This window comes from Amblyomma maculatum, chromosome 3 (genome assembly GCF_055883805.1).
Source record: "Amblyomma maculatum isolate TAMU_Amacu chromosome 3, ASM5588380v1, whole genome shotgun sequence".
NCBI lineage: Eukaryota > Metazoa > Arthropoda > Arachnida > Ixodida > Ixodidae > Amblyomma > Amblyomma maculatum.
The window spans coordinates 118,744,670-118,767,316 of record NC_139346.1 but is presented as its reverse complement, the minus strand read 5'-3'; positions in this window follow the sequence as shown (position 1 = coordinate 118,767,316).

Genomic DNA, 22,647 nt, shown 5'->3' with positions numbered 1-22,647 from the left:
GTCCAAAAGCCATACAAGGCTTATGAGAGATAGCATAGCAGAGTGCTGGGAATAGCTTAGGTAACTATCGGTCCTTGAATATTCACTGACATCACACAGTACAAGAACATCTTGCATCTCAATTCCACTGAAACACAGCCATGCAGCCAGGAGTGGCCAAGTCAAATCGAGGTTACATACTTTTGCAGCTGGTACAACCTGGGGCTCTTCATTGGTCTTATGGCATTCTGCTAAGGCCTTCTTAAGCTTCTTGACCATACGGCCTGGCTCTGCAAAACATGAAGGAAACATGAGTGACGGTCTACGCCAGGCGTTTATATAAATCAAAATATCGGAAGAGCTTGAACAGAAAAGATGGTATGATACACATCCTTTTTCTCACTCATTAAATGCATAAGTTAATGTTTTTTTCAGCAACTTGATGCTAACAGCTGACTGACAGCTGGCACCAGCATGGTAAAACAATTAAATTGATGTCAAGTCTTTTGATTCTGGCATGTCAGCTGACTGTCCATCTAGGGTGACAAGCCATAAGGAATAAATAGCCAGTGTCATGTGTAAAGTGCATGCAGTAAAGATTGCAATTATGTGTAGAGTTGTCACGCCAGGGTTGTCAAGGCAGCTGACATTCGTTTTAAGTTTATGCAGATTAAGTGGCCAATGCCTCTTTTGATTTTCATAAAGAAAGCATAGCATGTGGGGACGAGGTCTTTTAGTTGATTTCGGACTTCAGGTATAACTTCTACAATTAGACTATGCAGATGATTGCATATTGTATAGAAATATAGAAAATAGGGAAGATACAAACGATCTACAAACAGACCTCAACCGGATGATAGCATGGTGCTGTAAATGGAATATGACTCTAAATCCTAAAAAATGCTGCCATATTCGTTTCAGCCGAAAAAAGGTACATGTCTTGAGTAGTTACTTTTTAAATAGTCATCAAAAGCCACATATCAAGATGTTAAGTACCTAGGCGTTTATTTTTCTCATAATTTAACCTGGAACAAGCATGTTGATTACATAGCAATGAAGACTGGTCACGTACTCAACTTCATTAAAAGAAATTTTCGTAACGTTCCAAATGACATGAAAGAAGTTCTATATATCTCAAACGTGCGCTCAATTTTAGAATATGCAACGGTAGTGTGGGATCCAGCTACTAAAATCCTTATCAAGAAACTTGAAGCGATACAGAATCATGCAGCACGTTTCATTTTAAACATTTATGATCGTCAAAGCAGTGCCGGTGCGTTAAAGAAGCATTTAGGATCGGATTCCCTTCAGCTCCGTCGCACCTTCTTCAGATTAGTCTTCTTAAACGACATCATGAACAAAAAAATTTGCATTGACCATGATGCTTACCTTGCACCCCCCACATACATTTCCCATAGACGAGACCATATCCGTAAAACATGCGAAATTGCCTGTCGGACATCTCTATTTAAATCAGCTTTTTTCCCACATACAATAAGTGAATGGAACAGCCTCCCAAATGCAATAGTTTCATTAGATGACAACAGGTTTCCAGCCGCTCTTAAAACACATTTACGGGGACTAACTGATGCATCAGTGTGCCATGCACCATAAGCTATTGACTGCTCTTCTTTTCAACAGGGAGCTTTTGCATGTTACTTTTCCACTATATATGTATTTAACTTTTTTATGACTTGCACAGCTTTTCCCAAGTGTGTTTTACTGTTCTTAGCTGAATTGTTGCTAGGTCTCTCTTTTTTTTTTTAATGTGAATGTACTGCACATCTATTTCCAGTGCTTTTGCCTCTCCCTTTGCGTACCCTCGTACTCTAATGCCCAGTGAGGCGATTTGTACGCACTCAAATAAATAAAAAATAAGTCTGCTCTTAAATCTGAATTATGAAACTGGCCCATGCTTTCGGAACAAAGCCTGAAATTTTTAGACCAGCAGGCCACATTAGAGCTCTACTGGCTGCATGCAGCCCATGTGCAGGAGGATTAACCTCGGCTTAATAAGAATAAAGTCAATCTCGCGACAAATACTTGATGCCATTGGCTGAATGTCCTTTCCTTCAAAAGCAATTTTACCTGACTCGAGTTGTGTCAGACTATAGATAGGTCTTGTGGCCAGTTCAATGCTCAGTCTCCACAATCTTTGCACAATACTTTTCATGGACCCTCTCCATTTCTTGTTTACTGCGTGTAACAGGAACACTTTGTCTACTGTTAGCTGTTTCCCTGTAACCAACTCATCATGTAGTCAAAAAACTACTACATGCACAGGATCGCTCCGCATGAAAGGGAGTGACCAGTTCACAAATAAAACAAAATCATTCATTATTTCTCTATTAAAGTCTAAAAGAACCAAGAAAAATTCTAACTAGCAAACCAGGATAAGTCTGCTTATCACACTCAATTACCCTGTAATAATTTGTTGAATGCTCAAACTTTGTCCCTTTCATACTGAGTGATGCTGTACAATGTATGCTGCATACTAAATGACCACATGCACCATACTGAAGGTACAGGTATCAATTTCTGGCTTACCGGCAGCTTTTTCAGCTTCCTCAAGCCGTTTCTGTAGTTCGTCTCTTTCGGCTGTGACTCTCTGCAGTTCAGCTTCAAGCTCTTTGAGCCTGCCTTCGCAGCCACATGTGTTGTTCTGAAATTAACAAATGAGAAAGTGTAATAATGTAGGAACTGCAGGGACAGCAAAAGCGGATAGGTGAAAGTACCGTTTATATGAGCAGAGGAGAGAGGTGTTGGGTAGCAGCCTTTCAGAGCTCAGTGTTGCAGGCCACAACGCACACTCAGTACTCGTGTATAAAACACGGTGCTTGTGTCTTACATTTACCATGCTTTGTCCCCATTTGCACTGTGTTTTTACCTTCAAAATATTATCTTATGAGATCTCCAAGCCAAGAAAGGGGGGCAACCAATCTGAGTCAACTTGCACTGCCTTGCACGCTCAACTTCACTATTAATGGCCGATATATATATACACACACAGTCGACGACTCATTTTTCAGACACCCAATTTTTCGGACGTGCTTGATTATTTGGGTCTTTTTCCCGGCCCCAGGACATACCTTATAAAGTCAATGTATTGTGCGGCTCAAAATTTCGGACACTCTAGGCAGGGCTATTCGATTTTTCGGACATTCCAAGCATCAGCCGCGCCAACTGCCACACATTTTGAGCGGTGTCGCCGACATTTTGTCTGTTTCCCTTTTCCTCCGATAGCCTCAAAACTGATGCTGGCTTTATGTGCCGCTCCTCAGCTAAACTGACGCTGGATTGAGGCTACATTATTTGCCTAGTAGCTTCACCTTCCAGAACGTCGTTGCTCGCTGCCGGAGTGCTTTTTTTTTCTTTTAGCTTGATCGCTTCGACTGCCTGTTCCTCTGTGCGTGGAAGTCGGTGCCACCTACAACGCTGCGCAATTGCTTCCGTCATGCAGGATTTGTGCTGAATGACGAGTCGGCTGCCTTGGACGAGGAGAGCATCGTCAAGCAGCTGTCAGGCAGTGAGCAGCTAATTGACGGCCTTCGTACTGTCAAAATTCCATTGAGCGCCTCGTTTTCAGAGTTCACAGACGTGTACCAAGAGTTGAAACTGTGCGCTGGACTCACAGATGCAGAAATTATTCGCGAAGTACTTGCGAAGTTTGAGAGCGACGACACCGACTCACCTGCAGCAGCAAAGCCGATGCAAGCTGAGCTGATGTAAGCAGTCTCAACCCTTTCGTCGGCTTACGGTGACACTACGACTCTCGCTGAAATTCAGGCGGACCTGTTAGCACAGAAGCGCAGCGCGGTGCAGAAAAGCATTCATGACTTTTTCCGGCCTCAAAGTCAATAATATGCAATAAATTGAGCTTTCGAGACCAGCCAACGTGGATATAAGGCCCTGCTTAACAAAGCCATATGAACGTGCCTGCAGTAGCATGCCCGACTCAATCTGCAAGGTTCCTGAAGAGTTCGATTCCGCTTGAGTTGGCAGCTGCTGCCATATCCTTCATGTCACACAACCCTAAGACCAATCAGTGCTCAGCCATGTCTGCTGCAGCTACCACCTGCCATGCCCATTGCTTTTTGCTCACAGCACGCACCAATGCCAGATTTCCTGGAGAATGGGACACTACCACGTTAAAATGGTGGAATGTCGTGTTGGTTAACAGACTCCTAGAAACTCATTCCCACAATATGCAACAAAGGTCCACAGAGCATCATATACTGGGGCTCCAGCTTACACAGTGAGAAGTGCACCACCAGAAAGGTGTGCCCGCATGTTCAACTGCCACTCAGATTCTTTCGCTCTGCTCTGATTTTTCCAGGTGATCCAAGTTATTGCTTAGGTTGCGATGACGAAGGCCTGTTACATATTTATGTGCCTCGTTCTCCCTTATGTAAGTAGGTTGGAAATAAAGGCAATGTTCTACATTGCACCCTCAACTTGCTCTAAAAATATGCTTGTGAGGGTTGCTGTTAAAGCTTGTGGGAAAGTAAGATTTAAATTTAATTTATCCGCTGCGCACAGGCACTCGCATGAGCTGAAAATAGATTGTTATTGTTGTGCGCAGGCACTCCAGGCGGGGTGTAGGCAAAAAAAAAAAAAGAATGACACTGGAGGAAAAGTTCCTTCTCGCAGTTGTCCCTATAAAAAAAAAAAAAACGTCCCCGCAGGAAAGTGCCCTTCTAGCAGTGGTCCCTATAAAAAAAAAAGAAAAAAAAGACGTGCCCAGAAGGAAAGCGCCTTCTCGCAGTTGTTCCTATAAGAAACGAATACTTCCCTGGAGGAAAAGGCCGTTCTCGCAGTTGACTCTATAAGAAATAAAACCTTCTTCCTCGGAGGAAAAGGCCCTTCTCGCAGTTGTCCCTAAAAAAAAAGGAAAAAAAAACGTCCGTGGAGGAAAAGGAAGTTCTCGCAGTTGTCCCTACAAAAAAAAAATACGTCCCCGGAGGAAAAGGCCGTTCTCGCAGTTGTCCCTATAAATAAAATAAAATACATCCCTGGAGGAAAATACCCTTCTCGCAGTTGTTCCTATAAAAAAAGAATTACGTCCCCGGAGGAAAATGCCCTTCTCGCAGTTGCCCCTATACAAAAAATATACGTCTCCGGAGGAAAAGGCCCTTCTCGCAGTTGTCCCTATAAAAAAAGAAATACGTACCCGGAGGAAAATGCGCTTCTCGCAGTTGTCCCTATAAAAAAAGAAATACGTCCCCGGAGGAAAATGCCCTTCTCGCAGTTCCCCCATTACCAAAAATATACGTCTCCGGAGGAAAAGGCCCTTCTCGCAGTTGTCCCTATAAAAAAACAAATATGTCCCCGGAGGAAAAGGCCCTTCTCGCAGTTGTCCCTATAAAAAAAGAAATACGTCCGCGGAGGAAAATGCCCTTCTCGCCGTTCCCCCATTACCAAAAATATACGTCTCCGGAGGAAAAAGCCCTTCTCGCAGTTGTCCCTATAAAAAAAGAAATATGTCCCCGGAGGAAAAGGCCCTTCTCGCAGTTGCCCCTATAAAAAAAGAAATACGTCCCCGGAGGAAAATGCCCTTCTCGAAGTTGCCTCTATACAAAAATATACGTCTCCGGAGGTAAAGGCCCTTCTCGGAGTTGTCCCCATAAAAAAAGTAATACGTCCCCAAAGGAAAATGCCCTTCTCGCAGTTGTCCCTATACAAAAAATATACGTCTCCGGAGGGAAAGTCCCTTCTCGCAGTTTTCCCTATAAAAAAAGAAATACGTCCACGGAGGAAAATGCCCTTCTCGCAGTTGCCCCTATACAAAAAATATACGTTCCCGGAGAAAAAGGCCCTTCTCGCAGTTGTCCCTATAAGAAAAGAAATACGTCCCCGGACGAAAATGCCCTTCTCGCAGTTGCCCCTATACAAAAAATATACGTCTTCGGAAGAAAAGGCCCTTCTCGCAGTTGTCCCTATAAAAAAAATGTTCTCAAGGTAGAAATTAACTGTGAGTAAATTGTATGGAGCTCACTTTGTCAAAATTGCAGGTTTTCTTTGATTGTGCTTTTTATTTTAAGAAGAGATGAAGCATTTCTTTGCATCCCAGGAACTTGATAAGGGTTTAAATATGTGTTTCCTTTCGAAGCCAGGAAGGGGGGGGGGGAGAAAGATTTATAGCAAAGAGTAATATAATGTTTCTTGGCTACAAATTTCTCAGCCTTGGACCAGTGATCCTGTGGCCTGACAAAAATAACTAAAAAGCGGCAACAGTAGTAATACCTACTATATGGGGTGGATGGTGAGTCAGCACGTAAAAAATTTTTCATGCTGACTCGTCTTTTTTGAAAGGAGAATGGCTTTTCAAAAGGTCCTGATGAATTATATGGACAAGAAGACAAATTATTAAAACATTCTAGGGGAACTTTCGATGTAGAGCGGGCGCGCTGTGTTTCTGAACCATTTTTATTCTTGTCGAACCCAGTGTGCAATGGGAAAAGGAAATAATACCCTCCTGCTTGTTAGGGCCCTAGGGTTAAAAGGCGCTTGTGTTATACATTTGCTAACAATCAAAAGCTCCGACAGGCGTCAACGAATTAGCAGTGCCGGACAGTACGGTAGGTATATTTTTATAATATATTGTGCCTATGTCTAAACAGAATATGTGTACTGCTCCGGATTCTTATATTCGTTTATAAAGCCGTTCGTCGAATATTAGATACATGTTTTGGAGATCATTTGCCTAATTGCCCTTTTGCTGGAAGTTTGGCCACTGGTCCTTACGGGATGCATATACCTTGGTTTTGCTCCAATTCCGAATTTTCTATCTGTTGGTGTCTATAGAAGTAGCCTTCTCTTTGTTGCAAACTCTGCACATCACCCAATACGTAGCACGTGGCGTACGTTGTTTCAAAATGCAGGCTGGAAACACACGCTAATGTCTGCCCGCTGACGAACTGAATCGCAACAACACGTAAGCCGCGTACATCCACAGACGATTAAAATAGCAGCTAATCGTTTCGGCGAATACAAATTCTGTCGTTCACATATCTTTTCTTTGCGGTTGTGTTAAAACGGGGTAAAAAAAAGGGGCCTCAGTCGTTCATGATTGCATCGGGAATTAATAGTGTCTTGTTTTATCAACCATTTACCTACAAACCTGTCAAAAGAAACGCAAGCAAAACAATACTGCATAAGTTATTCATGCAAAATACCCCTCAACTCCTTCACGACTGAGAATGTTGCATACATATGTCTGTGTGTGTGTGTCGGGATTCGGTAAAAACGCACCCGGAGTAAGTAAACTGCCTCGGAAAAAATGGCCCCGAAAGAAACGTCCGCGGGAAAAAATATCCCAGAAAGGGGACCGGTGTTTTGCTCCATAGGACATAGACCGCGCTTCCCCGTGGCGAGCTGCAAATATGAGTGATGTATGTTAACTTTATTACAGCTGTTTCACCTGTCGGCTCGGAATTAACCGCGAATTTATTTTCGGGAAAGCGTGGACAGGTTTTTAGCAGACCAGAAAGCTGCAGCAGAAACTCCCGAATGCGTGAATTTTAGTGTGTCATATGTAAATAGCGCATGTAAATAGCATTTGAGTGATTTTTGTTGATTTTATTCTCGTGAAATGCAATGTGTCAAGACCAGGCAATAAAGAAATAAAAGACATTAAACTGATGCGAGCATTCACAAAAACAAGAAAATATATCTGTGGTAATAAAGTGACAGCGCCCCATCTTCGCTTTATTTGCGAAGAAAAAGTGAGCTGATCACTGGCTATATCGGATCAGAAGCTTGAAGCGATGCTTTAGGCTGGCAGGGTGCACGGACGGTGAAGCCTCGTCCTGCTTGCCCCATCATCACCCTTATCATCATTCTAAACCATCCTCAGAAGAACTGTTGAACCTCGTCAGGTGAGGATTTCTGCTTTGGGCTGTAACCGAGACTACCACACGCCTATTCGATTGTACCTTTCTTAAGGCCGAACCACCTGGCTGTGTTTCTTCGGCGCCGCGTCAGCATTTCGGCTATCAACATCGACGGAGGTGCGATTCTGGCTCTTGAAAAGAGGCGACACTGAAAGACACAGGTATCTGGCGATGCCAGATCTTACCATCGACGCCGACATTTTCCGCAGGCGGGAATTAATGAGAAGCGGCGCATGAGCAGCTGAAGCACCCACCGCCACAGGCAGAACTCGTTTCCAAGGAAGCAAAAGCTCCTCTTTTTTCCGCGCGCATGCCTGCGACTTTGTTTCCCTTGTCTCCCCCTTTCAACCCCTAGTAAGTTCCCGTTATCACTGAACAGGACGATTTTAGCTACCTACGGGGGACTATTGTTCGAACTCCAGGTTTCCCTCATGCCTTGGATTGCAGACGACAGTTCGTTCCCCGTCATGTGTTTGGTCACCCTCCCCGGCGCGCGCCGAGCGACGACGCTCATAAACGAGACGCTCGCCGAAGATACGCTCGTGTGGTCAAGCCTTTAGTGGGCAAAATTACCAAGCTGATAGATCTGTCTTATGAATGCTTAACAATCTGCGAAGCTCAGAACGCAATGTATAAAGAGCCAGATGGCTGTTCCACGTGCTTTTCCGCAATGGACCAAGTTGTCCTGTGTTCTTCCGGCATTGGAGGTTCCGGTTTTTAAACATGTCTACAATGGACAATGTTATCCTCTGTTCTTCCAGTATTGGATGTTCAGTTTTTTAAAGCTGGCTACAATTGACCAAGTTGTCCTGTGTTCCGCCGTCGTTGGCCATTCAGTTTTTAAAACTGGCTACAATGGACCAAGGTGTCCTGTGTTCTTCCGACTTTGACCGTTCCGTTTTTTTAAACTGGCTGTAATGGACCAATTTGTCTTGTGTTTTTCCAATATTAGCTATCCCTGTATGAAAACTGCCCACGATGGACCACTTTGTCCCCTGATCTCCCGATTGTCATTTTCATCCCAAAAACGCAGCTTTAATGGGCTGCCGAAGAGAATATTTTCCTTCGACCATTCAATCAAAACAAATTCTACATTTTTACGGTTGAATACACGTGCGCTGGACGCCAAACCGCGGCATTTAATTCCGACAACATTTCAGCCAGTCGTTCGGACCTCACAGAGTACCACATACGGGACGACAATTACTATAACGCATTCAAGCACGTACCGCTGCAGCTGTCTGGATTCGTCTTTTCGGCGCGCTCATATGCGGCGCACTTTTGGGGGTCAGCTATATGTGTTTACGGTTTAGGCTATTGGCATGCATGCAGATTTCGTCGCAGGCGCATACGTTTGGCGCACAATTATATCTGATGATAGCACGACCGTGCGACCACATATGTATACCCCAGACCGGCTAGCACTCACGACCCAATATGCCTGTATTGGAAGCCGATCGCATCCCTGCATCTACTTAACCTCTAGTACAAATCCAGTTGTCAGTGAGAACGCGCATACAAAATGAAATCGTGTCGCCATAGCATGATCATGTGACATTAAATTAGTGATTAAAAGGTAGCTTTTTCATTGCCGAGAAGAAAAACGTTGCCTCAAGTTGAAGGAACAAATGACCATTTTCTCAGCGATGTTTTTGTTCTAGTGCTTTTGTATTATCCATAAGGAACTACGCGCAGCATCGTCTGTTTACCTGGAGAAAGGACCATATACGATGTGTGTACTTTCTAGACGCAATCACTGGAAAATAAAAAGCCGGAAGACTCGCGAGGTTACCATTTTAGTTTTGGGCATTCACACGGTGGTAAAAAAAAATGACAGTTTTTCGCGCAGACTGCGAGCATGAAGGCCCCGGTACATTTATATGGCACACAACATATATATCGGCAATAAACAACAAAAATAGTTTATTCCGCCTATTAGTTTAGAGTTTGACCATTCCAACCGCGCTAGGCGGTGGCAAAGGAATAAAAAAAACTGTACAGGAATGAAAATAAAGTGCGCTATCGAGTCATTCGAAAAAAGCGAATGCAGCCCAGAAGCACTGTTTTAATGAGGCAGTTTTCCATGCCCTTTCCAATTCTTTCATTCTACTAAAATGATTTGGAATACGTTGCTTGCTCATTGAACGTTATCGTCTTTTTGTGCAATCCCCGTTAAGGTGAAGGTGATTGCAAAAAACGTCTGTGTGTTGCCTAATGCCACAGCGCATCAGGATCTCGACGCGCACAAAATTGATTCTGAATCATTCATTGCTGTCTCTGTCACCGTCGATTTGTGAAGTCGAGACAAAACATGACCGAAGAAATATTGTTACAGCTGAAGAATGATGAGGACGAAGTAGCGCGCTCGTTTATGGAAGATTAAGAAAAAGAAGTGCGTCGAACGGGGGCCCTCGTAGCTTGGCTCCTTGGCTGCTCCTCAATGTATATATCTTTAATCCTCTTTTGTAAATATATTTCTCCCTGTTACAAAATTATATGCCAAAATTTAAAGACCTTGAACAATTCACAAATTTCGTAGAATCTTCAGAACTGCGCGGTGCGCTATAATTGGACAAAGGTTTTATCGAAGTGGCCATAATTACTTGCGCAACAAAATTATGCAAGGTGTTTGTTCTTAATGGTTTTGAAAGGTGAGGTAGTGTAGAATAGGTGGAAAAAGGTTAAACAATATAAAACTTGCTTTTTTTCCTAAAAGTTTCAATGTTCGCTGTTTTCTGTAAATTAGCGCGATCGTATCTCTGCATTCAAATGTCATAAAAATATGAGCTTTGGCTGTTTGCGGATAATTATGCTAAGAACTTATTGTGGAATTATTGCTGCTCTACCATGAACCTTTTCTGAAATAAAACCTGCAGATTAGGAAAATTTTCGTTTCCTGGGCCGATGTTGAGAATTTTTATAAAAACATCTACTCATACCCGAAAAGCTGACATTAACTGAATGCAAATAAATACATGTATATATTTAGTCAGATAATTTCCAGCTAGCTAACTTCAACATAATTTGTATAATCTATAACCAATGTTGGCCAGAATAGAAGAGAAGCTCGGAACTCCGCCTCTTCGACATTATTAATCAGTCATCACGCAACAATATATAATATTTTGAAGTAAATATAAAAGGTCGAACGACCATCCTTTGTTCGATCATAGGTGGCGAACGGGAGGGGAAAGATGACGCGCGCATTTGTCGATGCATCAACTGTATAGATTTACGCGACGTTGTGGATGGTAGATGGGGAGGCTTTCTATTTTTTTAGAAAATGTTATGTCCGTGGTCGGCTTGAAGAAACAATGCGCTTGCGAACAAACAAAACAAAACTATTTATTAGAACTCGACTCGAGCGGTGCGCGCTGGCGGCCGCTCATCGGCACGGTCCGAAGTCACGACTGGCCGGTGCAAGCAGAAGAGGGCTGGGGTAAAGGAGGAATGGAATGTCGAGAGGGTCGTTGGTCCTTCGTTCCCACGCGCAGCCCTTGCGAACACAACACCGCGGCGGGAATCGCGCACTGCTTGAGCGGTTCGTTGTTCCCCCTCGTCTACACGTCTGCGTGCAAGACACAACAGAAAGCATCCCCAGCTGCGCTGCTGTGCGGCCTCCTCCCGAAGCGTTCATTTCAGAGCTTGTTGAAGACGCTACAAGACTTGTGACAGCTTCTTAAACCTTTCTTTAATTTCTTCCCTCATTATTTTCTTTTTCATTGTGCTGTGCATAATTTTCTCTTGCGCCTATACATGTCCATGTGCTCCGGTTTGTGCTTGCTACATATCAGTGAATAGCTGAGCTGTGAAATGTCGCCGGAGTACGGATTACAGCAGCGGCGGGATACCATCGGCATTATCGGACTCAGTGAACGCCGTCATCTTAGACCGTGAGTATATATCTTTGCAGCATGCCATTGCTTCATAATTGGTTCTATATAATCTCCTACCAGTCCCAAATGTTCTCTTTCCGTATTCTCCTCGAAACAACTGCGCGAAGCATGACTTCAAGAACTAAGCGAATGTTCGTCCGGGTTACATTCAAGCAAGTGCGTGGACTTATTGGCTGGCTGCGATATGAATAGCATTTGCGCCGAAAATAGAGAAGCCGTGCGTAACAGGTGTGTGTGCCACCAACGCGCGACAGAACACTGCAGGCAGCCATTTGCGCAGTTTTTTGACTGTGCAGTGCGCGGCAATCAATTAGTAACCAGATACTATAGCGCCCGGCTTTGTACATATATTTTGGGCCGCGTCTCTTCTGCGCGCAGGAAGCCATGTTCGCTCAGTTTTTGGATTTTGTTAAGAGTTAAGGGCAGTTTTTTGTTTTCAGATGTACAGACGAAAACTGTTCGTGTTGTCTGTGCAAGCGAATTTTACAGTGGGGCGGACATTATGTGCGTGATGCCGCTTGATGATTAGGCTATAATTAAGTCATAATGAACCTCTACTTTTATAATGGTTAATATCATATTGAGGAATTGAAAGTCCTGAACAGCGCAAGTGAGCCCCTTTTCAAAATTTTCTTACTCGACGCCCCCATTCTGAGCACGCGCCTTCAGGTGAGGGCGTTATCACAAAGCGGCGACAATAGGAGAGCTATTTCGCAGACGCGCTTCGAAGGCGGGGGAAAATGACAATATAAGCAAAAAGGGACATAAGCCGTGTGTGCACTGCGTCCCTGTCACTGCAAAGTAAACAACGTGCACGCGGGACACATTGTACAAAACATTGACGGCCGGTTTGAGGCGACCATATTGTCCGAAATATATTGCTGGCGAAGCGCTCGATCACGGCGCGCACTTTCAGGCGAAATGGGACAGGACGTCAGGTCCGCCTGTTCGGCAATTACAGCTCTTTGTACCTCACGTACCGTACCGTGTTCATGAAGTGCACGCCATAGCCATCGTGCAAAAATGTTGAAACCGAAGCAGCGATCCACGTATTCTAATTCTATAGGAAATCACTTGGGAGTAGAAACGAGCAACTTAATATGTTGTGCATGATTCTTTAATGAACGATATGTACAAATGAACGGTTGAATATTTACAGTAGTGGAGTGTTCCACTAGAATTGTTTACGGCCGTGACCGCAATAAATATTACTCATATTGCTCTTAGCTTTAAGCTCCTGCATTGATAAGCCTATCTAAAGAGCCGACTGGCAGTAACAGGTTGTTTACAACTGTTGATCACAAGGTAGGCCATCATGCTATTATTGCAGGCATATTTGCTCCTTTTTGTACCTGTGTCTACTAAAACTTAATTTTGTTCCCCATTCCTAGGGACGCTGCACCTCTTACAACACTCACTGTTCAGTCGCTTTTATTCAAGGTAAAAAAAGGAGGAAATGCGCATGCACTCATAGAATAGCCTGTCTTTCCGTTAACAGCTGCAAATAACACGCCACTGCTGCTCGGTACCTTGGATGAGGTTTTCAATGGGGTTACCTGAGATGCCTAGCAATTGCTGTAATATTTATACCAATCACTGCAGTGAAAAAGAAAGGTAACACTGCATTACTTTAACTGCTGCATGCACCTTTAAACATTCCTTAATTTTATTGCCTATTCTCATAGACGCAGGACCTCTTGCTATAGGCTTGTTCAGTAAGCAACCGTCTTTCATTGCTTCAATTTCTATCTCTCCACTACTTTCGTGTTACTCTGGGTGTGATCATTTGATTTCATTGTTCAAATCATATTGTTTTATCATGTGTGAATGATTTAGTCTGCACATACATGCTTTCGTTTTTTTAGATGCGCATCGGGAGCGTTTTCTACGCAGAAATGGATCGATTGAGTTGTATCACTGGTGCGAAAACCGACAACCCCCAGAAGATGTGTGTCCTGTGGTTGGAAGGGCAATGAAGAAGAGGAAAATCAGCGGAAAAACCTGCCTAAAAAAAGGGTAGCAATGCATCACTGTAACTTCTGCATGCACCTTTAAATATGCCTTATTTTTATTGCCTATTCTTATAGACGGTGGACCTCTTGCTATTTCCGTTTTGCAGAAAGCAGCCGCCTTTGATTGCTTCTATTCCTTACTCTCCACCACTTTTTTGTTACTTCGAGTGTGATCCTTTGATTTTATTGTTCAAATCATATTATTCAATCGCCGGTGAATGATTTCGCCTACACATACATGCTTTCATTTTTTTAGGTGCGCATCGGCAGTGTTTTATACGTAGAAATGGATCGATTAAGTTGCATCACTGGTGCAAAAACCAGCAGTTCGGTACCCCCAGGCGATTTGTGTCCTGTGGGTGGCAAGGGTATAAAGAAGAGGAGAATCAGTAGAAAAGCCTGCCTAAAAACTTACAAAGATGGCGCAAAAGCGAAATGCTGATCAGGGTTAGAGTCTGATTACTTCTGTTATCCCATTTCACTTGCTAGGTGATGTGACATATATGAAGCACCTTAGTATATTTTGTGGTATACTCACTGAAAGTTGTGTAGACATTAAATTTTTCCTCGTTCAATTATTTTGAGTGACGCCCGAATTGGAATAAAACGAAGTCATCCACACATCTAATGCCCATAGACATTAGATGCGTGGATGAGCTCATTAATTGTGTTCCTATGTGAACATCCAATAGTTTGTCGAATATATCAATATGTTAAAATTTGATTTTTTTACTTTTAACCGGAGTAATACATATGCTCCATATCATAGCATTATTCGCCTGTAGTTTGTATCTGCTCTTTCCTAAATTGTATTTTACAAAGTATACGTGTGCCATCTCGTACGTCTATTTAACTAGCGAACAATTTGCAATCGAATCCCTTTTGTGATGTTGTTTCAGCTACAAATAACGGATGAGAGTTGTGACAATATAGGTGGCTTTAGGTATAACGTACAGCGCGAACATCTTTAATATATGCGATGATATTTTTATTCAGCGCATTGGCTAAACCAGCCTGTTTGGAGAGACAAAATGAAAACAAATATGGATGTCTTCGGACAGGAACAGTAATCGTGGTGCCATGACCATTTTTTTTTCAATTAAATTTTCATATGTCGTGGGCTAATGTCTCGACATAAAGGAATGACCGTTAGGTTTGCAAGATGCGGCGTAGTATTCTCGAAAAGAAAAAAAAAACGCCTATCACTAAAGCTGGAAAACGCTGTTTTTGTCGTTTCAAAAAGTTGCACGTTTGGAGGCCGGCTGGTTGCGTAAAATTTTGTCATCCATTGTTTTTTACTCACCGCATTTGCGTAACGTTTACTTGTATAAGAAGTATTAAAAGTGTGTTTCATTGATGCAGTTGATTTAGTAAAACATCGCAAACTTTGCTTCAAGAACAACGCGCTACAAAAATGTTAAAGTTCAGCCTTACATACTGGCGTGATGCGTTACATTGCTTGCACTAAAACATTCTGTGTTTATTACGCAGGTCATATTGTTAATTTAAGGCAGAATTTGGAGCTCTAAGCTGCTATGTGTGTTCTCTGTAACGCCACCAAAATTATTATGCTGGAAAGCGATTTGCTTATGATTGTAATTATAAAAATTACACATTGAAAAATCATCTTCAAAAATATAGTATTGTTAGTTATGGTCAAAGCTGGGAAATGGAATAATATAATAATAAACTAGATTGAATACTATTGCACCTAGCAATAAAAAAGAATGCAGGACAGAGAAAAAGTTCAGCCTTCACTTGCGTTCTGCCGTGAAATTGACAGAAATAGTGAATTAATACCATTTTAAGCTATATTAAGTATTTGCCTACAAGCAGAAAAAGGGTTTATACGCGCTGACAAGGTTTTAAATTTTACTTAAGGTAAAATCTAACTAAATTCAGCAAATACTATAATTGAAATTTTGATGCCTACTCCATAAGGGGGAGCCATATAAGCACATATACAGAACAAAACAGTCATTTTTATATTTCTAATATTACATTTTGCAGAATTCAATATATTTACTGACTCATATTAACAAAGTACTTTGCATTGTTTCCACAGATTTTGATAAAAATTGATGTTGCGGCCGTTTCTTCAATTCTAATCAGTTTTCCTTATTTTACCATTTTCTTACTTTTGACCAATTTCAAAATAATATGCAGAAGCACATACAAATCTAGAGCTTCAAATTTTTTCAGAAATAAAAAAAGGAACCTAGATAATGTAGAGAAATAGTTTCTGTGCCAAGATAGTATTGGATCTTGCAAGAATGCAGGCTGAATTTGGCCATTATCAGCACAAGCACTCGGTTTAATATTTAATGTTATAGTTTTAAACAGTATAAAGCAACACTTTTTAGTCCGTGATATTTTTGAGGTACTGAATATTTTTCAGAGGGATTTTAATGAAAATCGAAGATGATCTTTTTTTATTTGCAGCAAATTTACCCTTTACTGCTGTTTTCGAATTCTGAGCAATTTTGATGCGTTGTGGAGAACACACCTAGTGAATGGAGCTCCAGATACTGCCTGGAATTAAGAACATGCGTCAGGAAGTGAAAACATATTTAGTGCAACCAACCTAATGCATCATATGCCAGTACATAAGGTTAAAAATGAATATTTTTGCAGCGTATCGCTCCTGAAGCAAAGTTTGCGATTTTTTAATAACTCAACTGCAAAAACAAAACAGGTTTCTAATAGTGTTTGTAAATGTAAAACCTGCATATATGTAGTGAGTAAAAAATAGTACATGACAAAATCATGGTATCCAAACCTGCAACATTTTGAAATGGCAAAAACAGCGTTTTCTACCTCTAGAGATATACCATACAACTCTTTTTCGAGGAAACTACGCGTATCTTGAAAAACTAAGGTTAATTCTTTTGTGTCTAGATATTCGCCCACCTCATATAAGAATTTCATTGGAAAGGAAAGATGGCCATGGGACCTCGATTATGTTTCTTATCTAAGGCATCCATAATACGCTGTGAGAAAGCCAATATCAAGGGCTTTTTTTAATATTCCATATTTCGAACGGTTGTGCCATCTAAAAAAATTTGAAAGCTAGGCACACCTTAGGTGTCGCCAGCCCTCACTTTCTGTTACAGCTGCACTTGCTAAGCTGAATTAATTCGTTGAGTACTTTATTTTAGCCACGAATATAGCGCTATTACGTGTCAATTTTAAAGAAAGGCCGCAGTGACGCAATTCCCGTAGAATTTGTAATTGAAATCTGCAAACCTTACAACTCTACCCATATATATGATCTCTTGCAGGTTTTATTCAAGCTTTATTACACCTGCCGCGCCCCATAGCTTGAGCCAAGGGTTATAAATAAACCATTAGAAACAGACGATGGAAACCGGTGGCGCATTGCTGGCAGCCACTTAGGACAGCGCAGAAAATTTTTATTTTGTACGTAGGGAAGTGAAGTTATTCGCTTCAAGTACTAAATATACACTTTAGACAATAAATAGGACTTACAGAGTCGGTGTGCACGTTCGGAAACACCTGTTTCAATATTTGCGGTTAGAAACCACATGTGTACCTTTTTTTCCAGCTGCAGATAAATTCCGAGTTATGTAGATACCGCAACCGTTACCAGCCCATTCGCGCACCTCAATTGTGCTGCTCACAACATGATTTTGAGCGGACAAAACAACCTGCCGCTATGATGGCTAGCCCCATGCATGAGTAAGGGTGAATGCTGGCGATATGGTTGCTTCGTGTCGGCCCTTTGGCGCACATGAAGGCTCCAGTTACAATGAGCGCGCCGAACTTTGCAATGCGGATAATGACTACAAAGCGGTAAGGATACAAATGAGTGGCACAGTATTTTTCAGCTGTTAAATACAAATACAGTCTTGTTGGACGAATGTGCTGGCGCGGACGAAGAAACTATAGGAAACTTTTAGGTCTAACGCTACACAGGGCTGTCGAGCCAAGCTAAGTCCTAAATTGTATTATCCGGGAGTCTGATTTTTGTATTTTCGTGGCTTCCTATTGTATCTGGCGTTCAAAATGCAGACGTGAGGGTTCTTTATAGCAAATAATCAAACGTGGTTTGTGCCGGTACTCTTCGAAGTAGCAACACCATTTATTGTGTAAGTCATTAATCAGTAATTTAGGTAAATAATGTCAATCAGGGATTCCAAACAAAACCTTTTTTTGTGGCGCTCAAGGTAGCTTCCAGCAATATGTATCTAGTTACCTTTGCCTGCCTCCGAAAAGTTTTTTGTTTTATCCCTTGGATAAAATTTGCTTGGACAAGCAGTATATGTGTAAAAATGGTGCACCTCATATTTAAATCGACTTCAGATATCATGCGATGACTAAATCACCACTGATCCCACTGAAGGTCCTTATAATTGCTTGAGTGACAGCTTTTTGTCACTTTAACAGGGCTAGAAAATTCGTATGAATACGGAATGAAAGCTGATATTTTGTTTCGTATATTTTCTAGGATGCCTGAGGAGAGGCAGCGTGTACCTGGTTGGCGTCCTCTGCAGGAAGACCACTGCAGCCATGAAGTGATGGCTCGTAACAGTGAAGTATGGGACGGCGGGCACAACTAGCAGGAAAACGTGACATCTTGAACTCAGCCAAGAAGCTGAAAGCCGGAATAAATTGCTGTGAAGGCTCACAACCTTAGTAAGCTGTAAATACCACTTTTTTATTAGGAGGGTTATGAGTCTCTTTCGAATATTTAAGAAAAAGACAATAAAAATGCTGTTTAGAACTAAATTTGTCGATGCGCAGGCTTTTTTAAGTTGCATACGTATGGGGTGTTTTTCACCTGCCCAGAGAACACCATTTCTGATGCGAAAACGTTAGAGCCCGCTTGGAGGAGAATATGCGCATCTCGAAATACTGCCGCAGCGCTAACGTCCATGCACAATCGAGCTGCAGCCGTAATAATGGGTAAACCATAGGCCATTGATGAGTAGACTCCTAATCATACCTGGATAAACCACCGTGTAGCGTGTACCGCCGAAGTGGTTGTGCCATGTGTGGGCAAGCCATGGCCCATGCATGACCCTAGCGCGGCAGTAGGCTGATAAAGTCGGCCATACTCGTCGGCCCGAGGTCGATTGCCAATAATTGGCCGTTTTTAGGTCATTGTCAATTCCCGTCGTCGGGCTGGGGTGGGTGGCCTAGGTCGGCCTGATGAGTGCATATTGATGACTGATGAGTGATGAGTGCAAGGGCCGAGCGCGGGCCGACTATGCGCTTGCCGCTTAGGACTGCCGTGTGACAGCTATAGCTATAATCTGGCTAGCGATAACACAACAATCGAAGATTGTTCGAGCATACGCACCCGGTCACAGCCATCCTCGGCAAACTGGCAGCGGAGCGATAAGCATTGACTTCAATAGCTGCAGTGTATTTTATGAACTTCAGCAGAATTATAATAGGTTGTAACGATCGAGTGGCTAGATTTCCGTGTTCACACTTCAGCACTCAAGAGCTGTAAATAAACGCTTATGCTTGACAGGTATGCAGACAGAGCTAGTGATTTCGGCGTGGGTGGAAAGCGACATTCACCCGTTTAAGTGAGCTACCCACAAAATCAGCCGAAAGCGTATATCAGCTATCCAGCGGCCAGCGCAGCAGTCGTGGGCTTAGATCGCTTGTGTATATTATATCTAGCCATTTCAAAAAAATGCAAATGGTCGCCGAACATTCTCTTGGTAACGATATTTAGTATAAACTGTTTGCACATCGTAGAAAGCGTAGGAGTGACAAAAAACTAGCGCGCCAGTCATATGCGAAGACAGCCGACAATCAAGCACTGATTCCTAGTGTGGGATGAAACACTGGCTGTCTCAGCCGTATTGCTATGGAGGTGATCAAAATGCAACAGGACACATGCTATGCAATGTATGTGCGTCTTTCATCCTAATAAACCCAAGGCAGCTGAAACTAACCTGGAACTCATCAGTACAGTGTTTCTCATTTACCATGAAGTTCGGTACATGAATCCTGGATTTTTCTACATCTTCCTAGAATAATGCGGGCGATTTTATATGCCTCGTAATAGAGTTGTAAATTTTCTTTCCTCATTGTTTTTGTGCAGATGCCATTTGCGAAAAAGTTGGGGTGGACGCTTTGGAGACACAAGCATTTATTCGCAGGTGGCTGCTGGTTCCTGTGACAGGGGGTGGAAGAAAAAGGCGTTATGCTGAAACCTCACCTGGCGAACTAGGCATGCCACCTGTGAATGCAATTGCAGGGTCAGCCCCCTCACTACACCTATGAGTGTGCCCCTGGCCCCCTCCACTTTTTGAGAGCCCGCCCTGCCCTGTCCAACCCTGCCACTGCCATGCACGCCCCTGCTGCCAATTTGCCTGCCACTGCCCCGCCAGCTGCGGCTGTGTGTGCCCTCAGTGCTGGCTAGTAACAACTGCCGTCTAGTAACAATTCTATTAACCTTACCCTTTTTTGTGAATATCTACTGGTTGCTCATGAGCGCCAATTTGAATTATTATGGCCCCTTCTATTTGAAAGGCCATTATTGTCCCAGCAAGTTCGATGTGCTGTAACGAATATGGTTTGAATGAAAAAGGCTGCATTTTATGGCCTGCACGGACAGTGCCACAAAATGTGTAATCTTCACATCATCAATGGTACATGAATGGAGTAGCCAGAGTACCCATGAACCATGGGATGAATATTGGTATGGACAATATGCGGCATGAATGGAGTGGTCAGTGCACCAGCAATCGCTAACCATTGGTATGATATTGGCATTGACAATGGGTCATCAATGGAATTGCTGGTATTAAACAAATATTGGTAATACAATGATGGTATAATGCTGGACAGTATTGGCAAGAATCATAGTGCATGAATGGAAAGTCTAATATTGTGCCTACATTGGTGGCTCCAGCTTGGTTGAACACTGGACCAATCTTGGAACGAAAGATGAGCCAAGAATGGAGAATGTAGTAAAATAACCAAATGCCAATATCAATCCAATATTAATGCCATTCTTTTCCAGTGATGAACCATTGTTGGACCAATGCTGGTGTGCTGCGTGGGGAAGACATGTCCAAAACTGCAAACTGGTGTGCGGCAACTTTTCTTTAAATTAACTAGGAGGGCAGCTGCAGAAAGGCGTTCCAACAGATATATCAGTCAATCGAGATGGGTCGGCAAATCCGGCGAGAAAACAGCAATGTAATTCACGTAGCACAAACAGGTTTTTCACTTCAGGCCGCCCAGTAATGTGTCCAGCACGCGCTCGAACGTGGCAGGTACATTACAGAGTCCGAACAGCATGGCGTTAAATTTGTACAGTCCGTCTAGCGTCCCGAACACTGTCTTGGCACAGTAACCATCGGCCAACGGGACTGGTCACTAAACCGGACGAAATGCTAGCTACAGTGTAAACAATATAACAAAAACAGTGGAGGCTTAAAAGCTTATGCGCAGTGTTGAGTCGTATGGGCAATGTAGTGTCTATATAATTACTTACCGACTGGCAAGCTTTTTCAACGTACTAGGAAATGCATGAATTGCCTACAGAAACTTACATGTATTGCACCTCGTATTACTTCAAGAACAGAAATTAGTTATAATGCTTAAAGCTAGCCGTTGTAATCCTTCTAGGACAAGCGAATTCTATTGGACAGCATGTGCACTTTAGCCAGCCTAAAATGTGACGTTTTATTAACCGCGACCACATAGAGTCAGAATTTGAAAGATTGCATTGCTGCTTTTACATGACGCATATATGGATCAAAAGCTAGTTTTTCGATTATTGAGTACAATCAGCAGCGTAGAAATGCAACCTAATCGAGAGTCTAGCCATAACTGCACAGAGTGCTCGTGTTGGAACCAGAATCCTACGTAGAATAATTCGATATATGGAAGTAGGCACAGGAGACAATTATTCGTTGACCATTTGCTTTATTCACGAAAACACACCTCTCTTTTTTATATATTTTAACCATCTTGACAGAAATCAATCAATATAGATTTGACGTTCGGCCAATCCCTTTCTCTGATTTTAAAACTATTTATGTTTATGCTTCTATAAAGAAATATTTCATTTATATTGATGTAACGTCCATTCCAGACGCATAATTTGGTCGCGCGCAAAAATATTGGGTTTCAGAAAAACATCCTTCATTGCGCAGTGAGCATTGAAAATAATTTTATTGTTTTCGAAATTCACGAGTGAAAACACGTCGTGGCTATAGCAATGCGAATGACTACGGCTTTATCTTGATCCCTGCAGAAAAGAAAATTGCGTTTGCGTTATCTTTACTTAGTTTGTATTCTTCGTTTACAATATGATTTCAGCAATACTTATTAGAATAATTTTCACGGGTGGCTTATGTGGCTTTATGTACACGCATTAGACTTCACTGAATAAGAAGCTATTTGGTATTATTATGTTTGTCTTCATGAAGTATTTTCGTTGTTCGCAGAATAATTGTCGCTGCATATAATGTAATTTGGTCACATTCTAAGGTTGCGTCCCACTCCTTTTCATTGTGTTACTATTTTAAATTTTAGACCAGACTGTTTCATTGAGGAAACGTCTATAGCAACATTTTTGGGGCAATATGGCTATCAAATGATTAAATGAATATGCGGCCAACAATTAGCATGCTGGAATATAGCTTTCATATCTCGCATGCATATGGCGGAACTTTCCACCTATGCATGGTGAGCGCAGTTCCAGATATAGTAGTCAGACTAAAGAATGAAATAAAGAACAAGAGGAAGATGGTGGGTAGACAGTATGCGACAGAACTCAAAAAGGGCTGAGAGGCCCTATGCTCCGTTTCAACATCAGGTGCAACGCAGCGAAAGCTACGCAAGTAGTCCGCAAGAAAAAAAAAACAGGAGGCG